The sequence below is a fragment of the Protopterus annectens genome, chromosome 8.part0, assembly GCF_019279795.1.
Source record: "Protopterus annectens isolate FY-2018-M chromosome 8.part0, PAN1.0, whole genome shotgun sequence".
Lineage (NCBI taxonomy): Eukaryota > Metazoa > Chordata > Ceratodontiformes > Protopteridae > Protopterus > Protopterus annectens.
The window spans coordinates 1,372,446,245-1,372,459,650 of record NC_056741.1 but is presented as its reverse complement, the minus strand read 5'-3'; the positions used below and the strand labels follow the sequence as shown (position 1 = coordinate 1,372,459,650).

At 37.2% G+C, this 13,406-nt stretch overlaps 1 protein-coding gene across 1 annotated transcript in view; it reads left to right on the top strand.

Annotated features, from left to right (window-relative positions):
- Positions 1 to 13,406, top strand: part of DSCAML1 (DS cell adhesion molecule like 1) — a 1,743,400-nt gene that overhangs the window by 109,938 nt on the left and 1,620,056 nt on the right. The gene's annotated exons all lie outside the window — the stretch shown is intronic.

Genomic DNA, 13,406 nt, shown 5'->3' with positions numbered 1-13,406 from the left:
AAAGGGAAAATGAAAATTTCGAGTGCTTTCTGCAAATGTAAATGGTAGTAATAATGTAGTAAGAAGAATATGGATTTTTGAATGGTGTAATAATGTGATATGGATGTAATTACATTAGAAGCCACATGATTATTAATAAATGAAGAAAGATTACAGACAAACTATGGGAGGAAAGATCATCTGGAATTTGGGAAATTAGAGATGTTCTGGGAATGCCATATTCTGTAGTGATGCAATAAAAGATATGAGAGGTAAGTTTAGTAAAAATGGGAAGATTAAACATTGTAGATTTAAAATGAAAAGAACAAGCATATAGAATTATAACATTATATGATTGTACTAATTGTAAAGAAAGGGAAAGCTTATTTCATCATATTTTAGAGTATGTAGTGCTAAATATAAATATTATAATAAGAGAAGACTTAAAATGTGAATTAAGAGGCAAACGTAAAAAGAAAGGAAATGATATAAGAAAAATGCTAGAAGTTATAAAATGTGGCATGAATTGTAAGTAAAAGGAAATATGCCATATAAAAAGAAAAATGATAGAATATGCTTACATTGTCAAGAAAAAGAAACTGCTGCACGTGTTTTTGAAATGTAAAAGTGTAAAAAGTTATGGGGAAAACTATGTAAAGAAGTTTTTTGAAGATATAAAAGAAGCGGATAAAATAAATATGGTTACGAATAAATAAGAACATTACAAGAACAGAAGTAAAGAATATGTTAAAAGTATAGATACAAAAAGTTATTTTATGTCATATGGGTTATATGGAATGAAAGACTAAATGAAATTATGTTTAATGTAAATGGATTTTAGCAACAATATTAAGTGAAATCAGATGGTTATATGTTGTAAGAGTTCTTTTTTTGTATGTAAATAAAGGACTCCTACTCTTTTCATAAAGGTGCTGTGGGATCTTTTACACCCACCTGAGCTATTGGCACATAACGTCTCATTTGAAGGATGGCACACTCGAGAGTGCAGCATCCCCCAAATGGTGCACTGCAATATTAGTACTGGAAAATTAATTCAGTTTCCTGGTATGGGAAAAGCAACCATAGCCTTTCACCCAAAGGAGAGTATGCCTTCATTGAGTTACTGAGACTGTTTTTATATTGTGTTTGGGAAGTTATATATGACAAATAGTTATGCACAAGTTTACACTATACCTGTGATTGCGTTTCTTGTTGAAAGGCTCAGTGAGGGATTGGTTTGCCTTGACAATGTTGTCTTTTAGATGAGTAAATTGAAGTAACATTGAGTGGTCACCAAGTTATGAGATAATCAGCACTGACATTTGACTGCTGGGAAGGTAGTTTGTAGGAAAACAATCTTGAGTGATTTCAAGAAACTAGGTTTGAGAGTGTTGGTTGTGTTGACACCACACTGCTAGTGTTAGAGTCCCAAAATAGATTAGAGTATGTCACCAAACTGAATTTTTTAAGTGGGTTTCATCAGAAGGCTTTCATAGCAGATTATGGTACAGGAGGCAGTTGATAAATAATTGATATTCTTAGTCTGAGAAAATGGGTTATGTGGTAGTTACAAATAAGCCAATTTACCTCATGGTACAAAATACTTAGAGAAAACAAGACAAGCATGTTATTCATGTCATCTTTGAACAGCAGTAACCCCCCACTTCCTGATTTTTCACTTGGCCATAAACTTTACTAAAAATTGTACTGCTGTTGTGCAAACTGTGGATGCTATAATTTACCACGTTCCACAGTTCTTGTCATAACAAATCACAAGCTGTGACCCACGAGGGCACCATCTGTATTCCCTGCGCAAGGAGATTGACATGAAGCACTGTGGGATGTACAGGTTATCAGCCTTTTTAGGAGAATAGTTGGTAATGTTTCATAAAATATTCTTTTGTAGAAAGCATCTGAATTCTGCTGCATCTGTTCATAACAAGGCAGATGACCTTTGCAAGCAGACAGTGGAGTGACATCTTGATTTAACATCTTAGGTCAGGCTCTTTGGTCTAGCATAGGTCCCACGAGTTCAAAGCACATTTCCACCTTACAAAGCAGTAAGGGGTCCAGGGTTTTCAGACCACTTGGACTTTGTTTCTCTTCATTATTTGTTTTCAGTATGGAGGTTCTGGTAGAATATACTATAGAGAATCTGACAAATTACCCTGAGTCTGGGATCAAGAAGAATGTGGAATGAAATCCTTACTGTGGCTTTTGTAGAGGACTTTTGTGTGTCCTGCTGTAATTGTAACTGTAGTCCTGCATTGGTTAAGGCCGCAGACCAGGGAATGTTCCTGAACATGATGCCATGGCTGTGGCACTCTTTCTTTAAGAATGGGTACCAGCAGACCATTCTTAATATTGCCAGCTAAGGTGAACTTCTGATTGATCAGACTTAACATGATCTGGTTAAGGACCTTCCAAAGTGAAAACAGGCTGCAATCATTGAAGAAAGAGTCTGTGAACCTCCCTGCTCTTTACTCTCCTTTCAACCCATAGTTATCTTGGATAAAGCCCTCACACAGAATGAAAAATGTGTCTAAGAATTAGGCAGTGTTGATTCTCCCAGTTGTGCCACCCAAATTGCCAAGTCTTCAAGGAAGGTGACCTTTCCATGTTGTGTATGTGGGGAGGGGCAGTTCTCCTAGTTTATCTAAGCTTCAAGGGATATCACAGAGGGATATTTGGTGTAAGAAGTTCTTAAGGTTTAAATAAATACTTTAGTCTAGTGGCAGATCAAAGTACAATTTTTATTAGAGTACAAAACACACATGTGTGGTAGACAGTACTGAGAAGGTCATGTCTCCCTGAGCAATTTTTCTAGGTTTAGTATTTCATTTTTAGATGTGGAGATAACTAGGATGGAGAATGGGTTATTGAACACCTCCATTCATAGGAAGGCTTGTCACAGGAATAGCTTTTTACACAAACAAAGTATGCACCCCAGTTATGTATTTAACAACGTACTTAAGGGTCAATTTATGAGGGCTTCACGATTTAACCCCAGTGATGAGAAATTTAAAATTGAAACCTTAGAATTAATGAACAAGTTTTTGGAAAGAGGGTATGATAAAGATGTAATTCATAAGACTATTAAAGAAGTGGAGACTATGAGACTGGGTAGAGCCAGACCTTATTTTATGGAACAACAGGAAGACCTGCAAGCTGTGAATGCACCTGATGATTTTGTTAAAGCTACAATATATTATAGTAGGAATAGTGCTGATCTAGTGAATTTGCTAAACAAACATTGGGATATATTACTCTCAGATAGTGAAGTGGCTAAGGTGGTGGGTCCAAAACCAAAACTGGTATATAGGAATTTTCCTAACTTAAAGAGAATATTATGTAAGCCGAAACCTTTACACTTAGAAGCGATGAATACTAATGATAGCACAAATACCACCCCCTGTGGTAAGTGCAATCAATGCTGTCACATTAATATAGGTACAGAATTTATACATCCGCATACCATGCGGAAGTATTGCTTCAACACCCATACGAGTTGCGAGACCAAGCACGTTGTCTATTTGGCAATGTGCAAAATATGTCCATCATATTACATTGGGAAAACCAACCGTATGTTAAAAGAGCGCATCAGGGAACATAACTACCAAATTAGAATAGGATCTGACACCAATGCCTTATCTAGACATTATAAGGAAGCTGGAGCTAACCATTTATTTTCATTCTATGTTATACAGTTTTTAAAGCAAGGAATTAGAGGGGGAGACATCATTAATAGGACCCTGGAATGTGAAATGAGATGGATTATCAGACTTAGATCTGATAACCCACCAGGATTAAATGATAAAATACAAATAAAACCATTCCTGAAGAATAGAAAGATTTTCAAACCTCGATAAATTGAAACTTTTTATTTTACAATTGCTGGTTTCATGAGGTATTTTTAGTTAGAGATATATGTGGAGTGTCTCCTTATACTCTGGGCCCAATGACATACACTTATTTTATTTTATTTTATAATATTTATCGATCCTAGTGTTAGTGTATGACATTTGCGAGCTGCCTTATATAGCTGTATATATCCCATTCTCTGCTGCGCTGAAGTGGGTTACCATTAGTTCCCCACAGTTTGGCTCCTACAGCAGTGTGGGAGTACATGGCTAGTATTCTGTTCATCCTTTGTTTCTGTTTGCACACTTTCTCTCTGGGCCGACTATTTTGGTAGAGGACTTATATATAATTTTCATTGTTTTGGTATATGTTCCCCCTAGTTAGTTCCCTCTGTTGTTATATGCAGGCACACGATACATCCATTGCTGCTTGCCACATCATTTTATGACTGGCCCCTTCAGGTCAGCTTCAATTTATTTCATTTCATTTTATTTCATTGCATTTCTATATTCAAATGTGATTCTTATGTTGAGTGTTTTTGATCTGTTGCTTCGGTGTATACCATAACCGCAACAATCCATGTTAGTTTGTTAGGATTTTTTAGCATATTTTAAACATCATACTTCCTATTATTAAATTCTTGTTTTTCGTTTGATGGTTGCATTTATGCGTATGATGCCATAAATATATATTTTTCATATATATATACATGGTTTAGATATATTTGTGATACATGATGTTCTTTCACATGTTTACCGTTGAGGATTTTAATGTAATTTATTGTGTTTTTAATGTATTGTGCACTTTAACTTACGGTGCCTATTAGCTGTTATGGTGAACAACCAATGAAATTTTATGCAGGAGTTTTTAAATGTCTACAATTTAGTAAATTATTGTCAGTCTGAAGAAGCCTATTGGCGAAAGCGCTCACTGTGTTCTTGATCATTAAACAAGTCTTATTTCATCTCCTTTGGAGTATTGCTGCCTTTTTTCGTGAAGTTTGAACTGTGCTTGAGTTTACCTTTTTTCCGTGGAGTTCGAATTGTGAATGAAGTTACCCAGCGTTTTATAGCCAGCAGGACAGCATGTATGTGCTTGGATTTTTGGATTTATTTTATTTTTGCTTACACGTCTGTTCAAGCCTCTATTTGTCTGCTTCTCCGCATTGGTTTTGTTGTTACAGTATTAGGTATGGCAAGTCCTGGGTTAGAAATTCACTCCTGGGATGGTGCCCATGTCCCTCCTGGACAGAGGAAGTTGGTATTAGCTACCATAGACCCTTGCCTCTGTGAACTTCACTCATCTAACCACTGACAAATGGGGCAACTCATGATAAATATGGCTAGGCTTGTAAGGGATCTAGGGCCGTTAGACTAGTAACCCTCTATGAACCTATGAATTTGGGTTTGAGATTTCTGCAATATTATAAAAGGAGTTTATGGACAGCAGATGGGATTGTAATATTTTGATAAAAAAATAGAAAAAAATTATACCTATACCAAGCATGATAAATGTGGAGGAGATTAAGGGAGTCTTAAAATACTGGGGACAGCCCAAAGCATTTTTCTTTTTGGAAAAAGAGGACATTTCATAAGTAACAGTGATAAATAAAAATATTATATTCGTGGAGAAATTGGGCATGATGCAAAAAATGTGAATGTAAATGTTATAAATGTAATAAAAGTGGACATTTATGGATGAATTGTAAAAATGAAAATAAGAGTAAGGAAAGTGAAAAAGAAATAGCAGGAAGTGAACAAAGAGAAGACATTTTAGAAGTAGAAATAGAATACAAATTAGATGTAGAAAAATAAAAAGGACATAAAAGAATGCTGTGAATTAAGCGATGAAGACATAAACTGGGAGATAATGAAAAAAAAAGAATTATATTGGTTAAAGGGTAAAATACAGAAAAAGAATATTTAAAGGGATAAATACAAAAAAAAAAAAACCAAAGGAGATGAATGAAAAAGAATATGTACAGCTAATGGTTGGGGTTGGTGTAATCGATTAGGTGTATGACTCACAGATACAAGGTACAGTGTTTGACTCTCACCTTTGAGAGGGAAATTGGCTAGGCTTAGATAGTCTATTAAGGCAATTAAGCGTAGTAATTAGCTATGAACTTATGAAACCGTGAGTCTAAAAAAAAGGGAAAATGAAAATTTTGAGTGCTTTCTGCAAATGTAAATGGTAGTAATAATGTAGTAAGAAGAATATGGATTTTTGAATGGTGTAATAATGTGATATGGATGTAATTACATTAGAAGCCACATGATTATTAATAAATGAAGAAAGATTACAGACAAACTATGGGAGGAAAGATCATCTGGAATTTGGGAAATTAGAGATGTTCTGGGAATGCCATATTCTGTAGTGATGCAATAAAGATATGAGATGTAAGTTTAGTAAAAATGGGAAGATTAAACATTGTAGATTTAAAATGAAAAGAACAAGCATATAGAATTATAACATTATATGATTGTACTAATTGTAAAGAAAGGGAAAGCTTATTTCATCATATTTTAGAGTATGTAGTGCTAAATATAAATATTATAATAAGAGAAGACTTAAAATGTGATTTAAGAGGCAAACGTAAAAAGAAAGGAAATGATATAAGAAAAATGCTAGAAGTTATAAAATGTGGCATGAATTGTAAGTAAAAGGAAATATGCCATATAAAAAGAAAAATGATAGAATATGCTTACATTGTCAAGAAAAAGAAACTGCTGCATGTGTTTTTGAAATGTAAAAGTGTAAAAAGTTATGGGGAAAACTATGTAAAGAAGTTTTTTGAAGATATAAAAGAAGCGGATAAAATAAATATGGTTACGAATAAATTTTATTTTTTATTTATTTTATTTTTATTTTACTTTTGTTGACCGGGCTAGTCCAACTGGATACATGTCCATTTTCAGTGGAGGCCCGGGGAGAAAAGCTCCAGGATCATGGTAAGTTAAACCAATACAATGAATAAGTTACAACAAATAAATCAAGTAAATACAAATACAATGTTGTTGTTAGGACAAGTAAATACAGGTAAATACACTGACGCTTACAGGCCCAAATAAAGGAAACAAGAATGAAAATTATGTTTTGAAGAGGTACAGAATTAAACAGCTAGACAAACAAGCAAAATAGTGGCCTCTTGGGTTTATGGGTTAGGTGGAGGCTGAGAGAAGCCTTGGACAGGCAGGGATGATAGCACTTAGTCTGGATTGGAGCAGGGGCATAACCATTGAGATTTCAGGTATGCTCTGAGGTGTTTTTTAAACTGGTACTGAGATGACGTGAGTCTTAGGTTGTTTGGAAGGGCATTCCAGGATTTGCCAGTAGAATTGGCATATAGTGCTTCACCACCAGAATTGTTGGCTTTAATGGTCAGTACTTGTAGGCTATTGGAAGACCTAAGGGACTTAAGGTTGGAGCAGGGTGAGTATTTTGTTCAATGCGGGGGTTTTGTCTGGATGATTGATAATTTTAAATGCCTCAGTTAGCTGGTTGAGTTTGAGAATATTAGGCAGTTCTAGCCATTCCAGTGACCTTAGATTTAGGCAGTGATGGGTGCGATAGGGCATTCCAGTTATGAATCTGGCTATGTGATTGTATGTCGTAGAAAGTTTGTTGAGCTCTCTCTTATTGAGGAAGGAGAATATCGGGAGGCATAAAGGAGTGTGGAGAGGAGGTGGGTTCGGCAATGGTAAGTTTGGTGTGCGGTGTTAAGAAAGCCTTTATTCTATACATTGACCCAAGTTTTTATTGACCGATTTAATGGTTAGATTTACATGCATATCAAATTTAAGATTATGGTCTACGGTCACCTAGTAGTTTGGTGTGGGAATGCGGGGTAGATGATGGTGCCATTATTGGAGGACACATGGAAGGTTGGGTTATTGGTGTTGAGGGGTTCTATAGCTTGAGCAGTAGCTGGGGTGGGAAAAATAGAAGTAATTTGGTTTTGGTTGGTTTGAGTAAGAGTTTAAGTTCCGAGAACCATTTTTCGACAGTGGAAAAGCAGTTTTGGGTGGTGGCTTGGAGTTTGGCGAGAGATACATCAGAGGAGATCAGGGTGGAGTCATCTGCATATTGAATACAAGTGGCCTTGGGAATCTTGGAGTGTAAACCATTTATGAAGATGGAAAAAGAAGGGACCGAGAATAGATTCTTGGGGGACACCAATATTGGTGGGGAGGAGGTCTGATAGGCTGTTTTGCCACTGAACCGCCTGTTTTCTGCAAGAGAGGTAGGCATTGAACCAACTTATGGTTGGTTTGCTAAGATGAAAGGTTTCCAGAGACTGAAGTAATAGTTGGTGGTTGACCATATCGAAGGCTTTCGATAGGTCTAGAAAGAGCGCAGAGGATATTAATTTATTATTGCGGTTGTGGTTGACTGAGTCAACAAAGGAGAGGAGAGCAGTGGTTGTGCTGTGATGGGGAAAGCCATGTAGGGTGTCGGATAGGAGGTTATTTTGTGTGAGGTGGTTCATGAGTTGTTTGTGGACACAGCGTTCCATAATTTTGGCTAGGGGAGACAGTATGGCTATGGGTCTATAGTTGAAGTGTCAGTGGAGGACCCTCCTTTATGGAGGTTTATGATAAAAGAGATTTTCCAAATAGAGGGAATAGATGCTTCAGAAATGGTCCGGTTAATTAAGATTGAGACAGGGTAGGCTATGGCGTCAGATGCTATTTGTAAGTATTTGGCTGGGAGCAAATCTGCTGCTAGGGTGGTTGGTTTAAGTTTTTTCAAAAGGGTACGAATGTAGGAGGTGGAGATGGGTTGTAGGTTGAAGGCAGTTTGGGTTTTATCTATGGTTGGGGTTGCCACTGAGGGAGTCGTGGCAAGCTTACTGGCTAGGGACTGGATGGTCTCAGTAAAAAAAGAATTAAAGGAGTTGGCTATTTCCGTTGGATCTTTATCCATGAGTTTTCAGGGGTGGGGTAGTAGATTTACCTGGATGTAGGAGGTGGTTAAAACCAGCCCAGAATTTTTTGGGATTATACTGATGTTTGTTTTGGAGGTGACAGAAATATTGTTTTTTATCAGACTTAACGGCTGCTTTGGTTGAATTTCTAAGCTGGAGGAACTTGATGCGATCTAAGGGGTTTTGTGGTTCTCCATTTATTCCAGGCCTGGTCTCTGATTCTAATTTTGATTTGGTATCTTGTGTTAGCCAAGGTGCTGTCGTTCCTTAGTTCTAGTAAATCGTTTAGGAGCATGAGAGTGGTATCTTGAGGAAAGTGTCATTGAAGTATGATACACTTTCCTCTATAGGAAGGGTTTTTAGGATGTGCCAGTTACAGGCCTTGAGATCAGCTAGAAATTGGTCAGGGACAAAGTTCTTGCTGTTCCTTACTAATCTAGTTATGGGGATTCGTAGTTGGACATTTGTGTTTTATAATAAAGGTAGCAAGGTGGTCACTGAGGTCGTTGGGAAGGGTCCCTGTGGTATAGTTATTAGGATTCCTATTAGTAAGAATCCAATCAATGATGCTCTCTTTTTGTTGGGCATGTCCAATTCTAGTGGGAGAAAGAATATTTTGGGAAAAACCATGTAAGTTAATGGGGAGAGGATTTGATTGAGCAGAGTAGAGAGACCAGTCAATATTAACATCTCCTAATATTATAGTTTCTTGGGGATAGTTAGTAGCGAGCCAACTAAGGGTTTGTTCAAGGTTTTCAACATTTTTGCCTGGTGGTAGGTAGGTTACTATGAGATTAATACTTTTTTGTCTGTTTAGGGATAACTTCAGGGCAATCAGTTCCAGGTTAGGAACTTTTGGGGGTTGGAGTAAATTCATTGTAATGCTCAAGGAATTAAATAAGAACATTACAAGAACAGAAGTAAAGAATATGTTAAAAGTATAGATACAAAAAGTTATTTTATGTCATATGGGTTATATGGAATGAAAGACTAAATGAAATTATGTTTAATGTAAATGGATTTTAGCAACAATATTAAGTGAAATCAGATGGTTATATGTTGTAAGAGTTCTTTTTTTGTATGTAAATAAAGGACTCCTACTCTTTTCATAAAGGTGCTGTGGGATCTTTTACACCCACCTGAGCTATTGGCACATAACGTCTCATTTGAAGGATGGCACACTCGAGAGTGCAGCATCCCCCAAATGGTGCACTGCAATATTAGTACTGGAAAATTAATTCAGTTTCCTGGTATGGGAAAAGCAACCATAGCCTTTCGCCCAAAGGAGAGTATGCCTTCATTGAGTTACCGAGACTGTTTTTATATTGTGTTTGGGAAGTTATATATGACAAATAGTTATGCACAAGTTTACACTATACCTGTGATTGCATTTCTTGTTGAAAGGCTCAGTGAGGGATTGGTTTGCCTTGACAATGTTGTCTTTTAGCTGAGTAAATTGAAGTAACATTGAGTGGTCACCAAGTTATGAGATAATCAGCACTGACATTTGACTGCTGGGAAGGTAGTTTGTAGGTAAACAATCTTGAGTGATTTCAAGAAACTAGGTTTGAGAGTGTTGGTTGTGTTGACACCACACCGCAGTAGAGGAGGAAGCTAGTGTTAGAGTCCCAAAATAGATTAGAGTATGTCACCAAACTGAATTTTTTAAGTGGGTTTCATCAGAAGGCTTTCATAGCAGATTATGGTACAGGAGGCAGTTGATAAATAATTGATATTCTTAGTCTGAGAAAATGGGTTATGTGGTAATTACAAATAAGCCAATTTACCTCATGGTACAAAATACTTAGAGAAAACAAGACAAGCATGTTATTCACGTCATCTTTGAACAGCAGTAACCCCCCACTTCCTGATTTTTCACTTGGCCATAAACTTTACTAAAAATTGTACTGCTGTTGTGCAAACTGTGGATGCTATAATTTACCACGTTCCACAGTTCTTGTCACTTAACAAATCACAAGCTGTGACCCACGTAGGCACCATCTGTATTCCCTGCGCAAGGAGATTGACATGAAGCACTGTGGGATGTACAGGTTATCAGCCTTTTTAGGAGAATAGTTGGCAATGTTTCATAAAATATTCTTTTGTAGAAAGCATCTGAATTCTGCTGCATCTGTTCATAACAAGGCAGATGACCTTTGCAAGCAGACAGTGGAGTGACATCTTGATTTAACATCTTAGGCCAGGCTCTTTGGTCTAGCATAGGTCCCAGAGTTCAAAGCACATTTCCACCTTACAAAGCAGTAAGGGGTCCAGGGTTTTCAGACCACTTGGACTTTGTTTCTCTTCATTATTTGTTTTACGTATGGAGGTTCTGGTAGAATATACTATAGAGAATCTGACAAATTACCCTGAGTCTGGGATCAAGAAGAATGTGGAATGAAATCCTTACTGTGGCTTTTGTAGAGGACTTTTGTGTGTCCTGCTGTAATTGTAACTGTAGTCCTGCATTGGTTAAGGCCGCAGACCAGGGAATGTTCCTGAACATGATGCCATGGCTGTGGCACTCTTTCTTTAAGAATGGGTACCAGCAGACCATTCTTAATATTGCCAGCTAAGGTGAACTTCTGATTGATCAGACTTATCATGATCTGGTTAAGGACCTTCCAAAGTGAAAACAGGCTGCAATCATTGAAGAAAGAGTCTATGAACCTCCCTGCTCTTTACTCTCCTTTCAACCCCTAGTTATCTTGGATAAAGCCCTCACACAGAATGAAAAATGTGTCTAAGAATTAGGCAGTGTTGATTCTCCCAGTTGTGCCACCCAAATTGCCAAGTCTTCAAGGAAGGTGACCTTTCCATGTTGTGTATGTGGGGGAGGGGGCAGTTCTCCTAGTTTATCTAAGCTTCAAGGGATATCACAGAGGGATATTTGGTGTAAGAAGTTCTTAAGGTTTAAATAAATACTTTAGTCTAGTGGCAGATCAAAGTACAATTTTTATTAGAGTACAAAACACACATGTGTGGTAGACAGTACTGAGAAGGTCATGTCTCCCTGAGCAAAGGAATTTATGGTTACTTTATAGAAAATGTTTATTAAAGTAATAAACTCCATTTATTGAATTGAGCCTCTGCCCCTCTGCACATCAGTGGTTCCAAAGCTATTTACAGAACTGTCAACAATCTGTAAAATGGCTTAATGTCCTATTTCCCCCCCTCTTCCCATCACACTAGGAGTACCTCAAGGCTCAGTTCTTGGACCGCTACTCTTCACTCTTTTTACAAACAGCCTCCATAGTGCTACCCCACTGGCTTCAACTGTCCAATATGCAGATGACACAACACTTATATGTGCCGCTAATAACCTGCAACAGCTCCATGATATAACCCAAAAATCATTCTCAGATACCGAGCTATGGCTCTCTAACCATCAGCTAATGCTCAACCCCAATAAAACAAAAGTCATAAGATTTGACCTACATATAGCACAAACAATTAAGATAGTTAAAAAAAAATGGGTACTCTTTACAGAAATATAAATTACTTAACTAACACCTCTAGGGTTGCCATTGCTAGAACCCATCTTCTATCAACACTTTTGTCTTTCTGCTTTTGGCTTTTTTGTAACCTTGCGCTGCCTTTCGGTTTTTGTGGTTATTTCGACAGCGCAAGGTTACAAAAGAGCCGTGGCACTTATTGGATGGTTTGTGACTTAACGTTGTAAGTTGTTTTCATGATTTTTATTCAGTTGCTTCCGGCTTTTCTCAGTTAGGAGTCGAACTCCGGTCCGCTAATGATTGGCAGTGGATTTTTACGGTGCTGAGTTGCCAGCCCGACATGCAAACTCCACACAGAAGGTGCTCCAGCTGAGATTCGAATGGGAGAACCTCTTGCTGTGAGGTGACAGTGCTAACCGCTGCACCACCATGGCCATTTCTATCAACACTTTGTATACTTCCTAATTCTCAACAACCTTAAAAAGACAGATTTAATTAAACTTGAAACATGCTACAATAAACTAGCTAAATTTGCAACTGACTGCCCACATCATACCCACCACTCTCACTCCTTGAAAAAACTCTCCTGGTTAGAACTCCCACAACTTCTATCCTTTAACCAATTAACCATAGCATACAAACTAGTATATCAACCTGAAAAAACAAACTGCCCTTCTAAATATTCTCCAGTCCCATACCACAAATAGAAGTCTTCGCCTAACAAATAAATCTCAACTACAAGTGTCCAAATCCACTAATATGGCAGGGGACTCTCTATTTTATCGTTATGTAGCAACAAGGTGGAAGTCACTACCTCACAGCATCAGAACCACCACAAATACCAACCAATTGAAAAAGATTCTTAAAAATTATTGCAATGACACCTGGCTTTGTTTCTGTACTACTCCAGGCTAACTAGTTTTCTATGCTCTCTAACCTCATCTTTTTCGATCCAATTTCCCCCCTATAAACCCTTCCTCAGCTTACTTTGAGAAACTACAATGTTTACACTGCAATAAGGAATTATATCAGATGATTGTGTAATACAAATGAATGTAATTTCTGGTGCACTGTATGTCTTGTATATTTTTTTTGTATAATTTCTTGTATAAGTTTTTGTATAATTTCTGTATGTGGAGGTTTTCTCCCCGGGCCTCTGCTGAAAATGGGTCTTATCCCAGTTG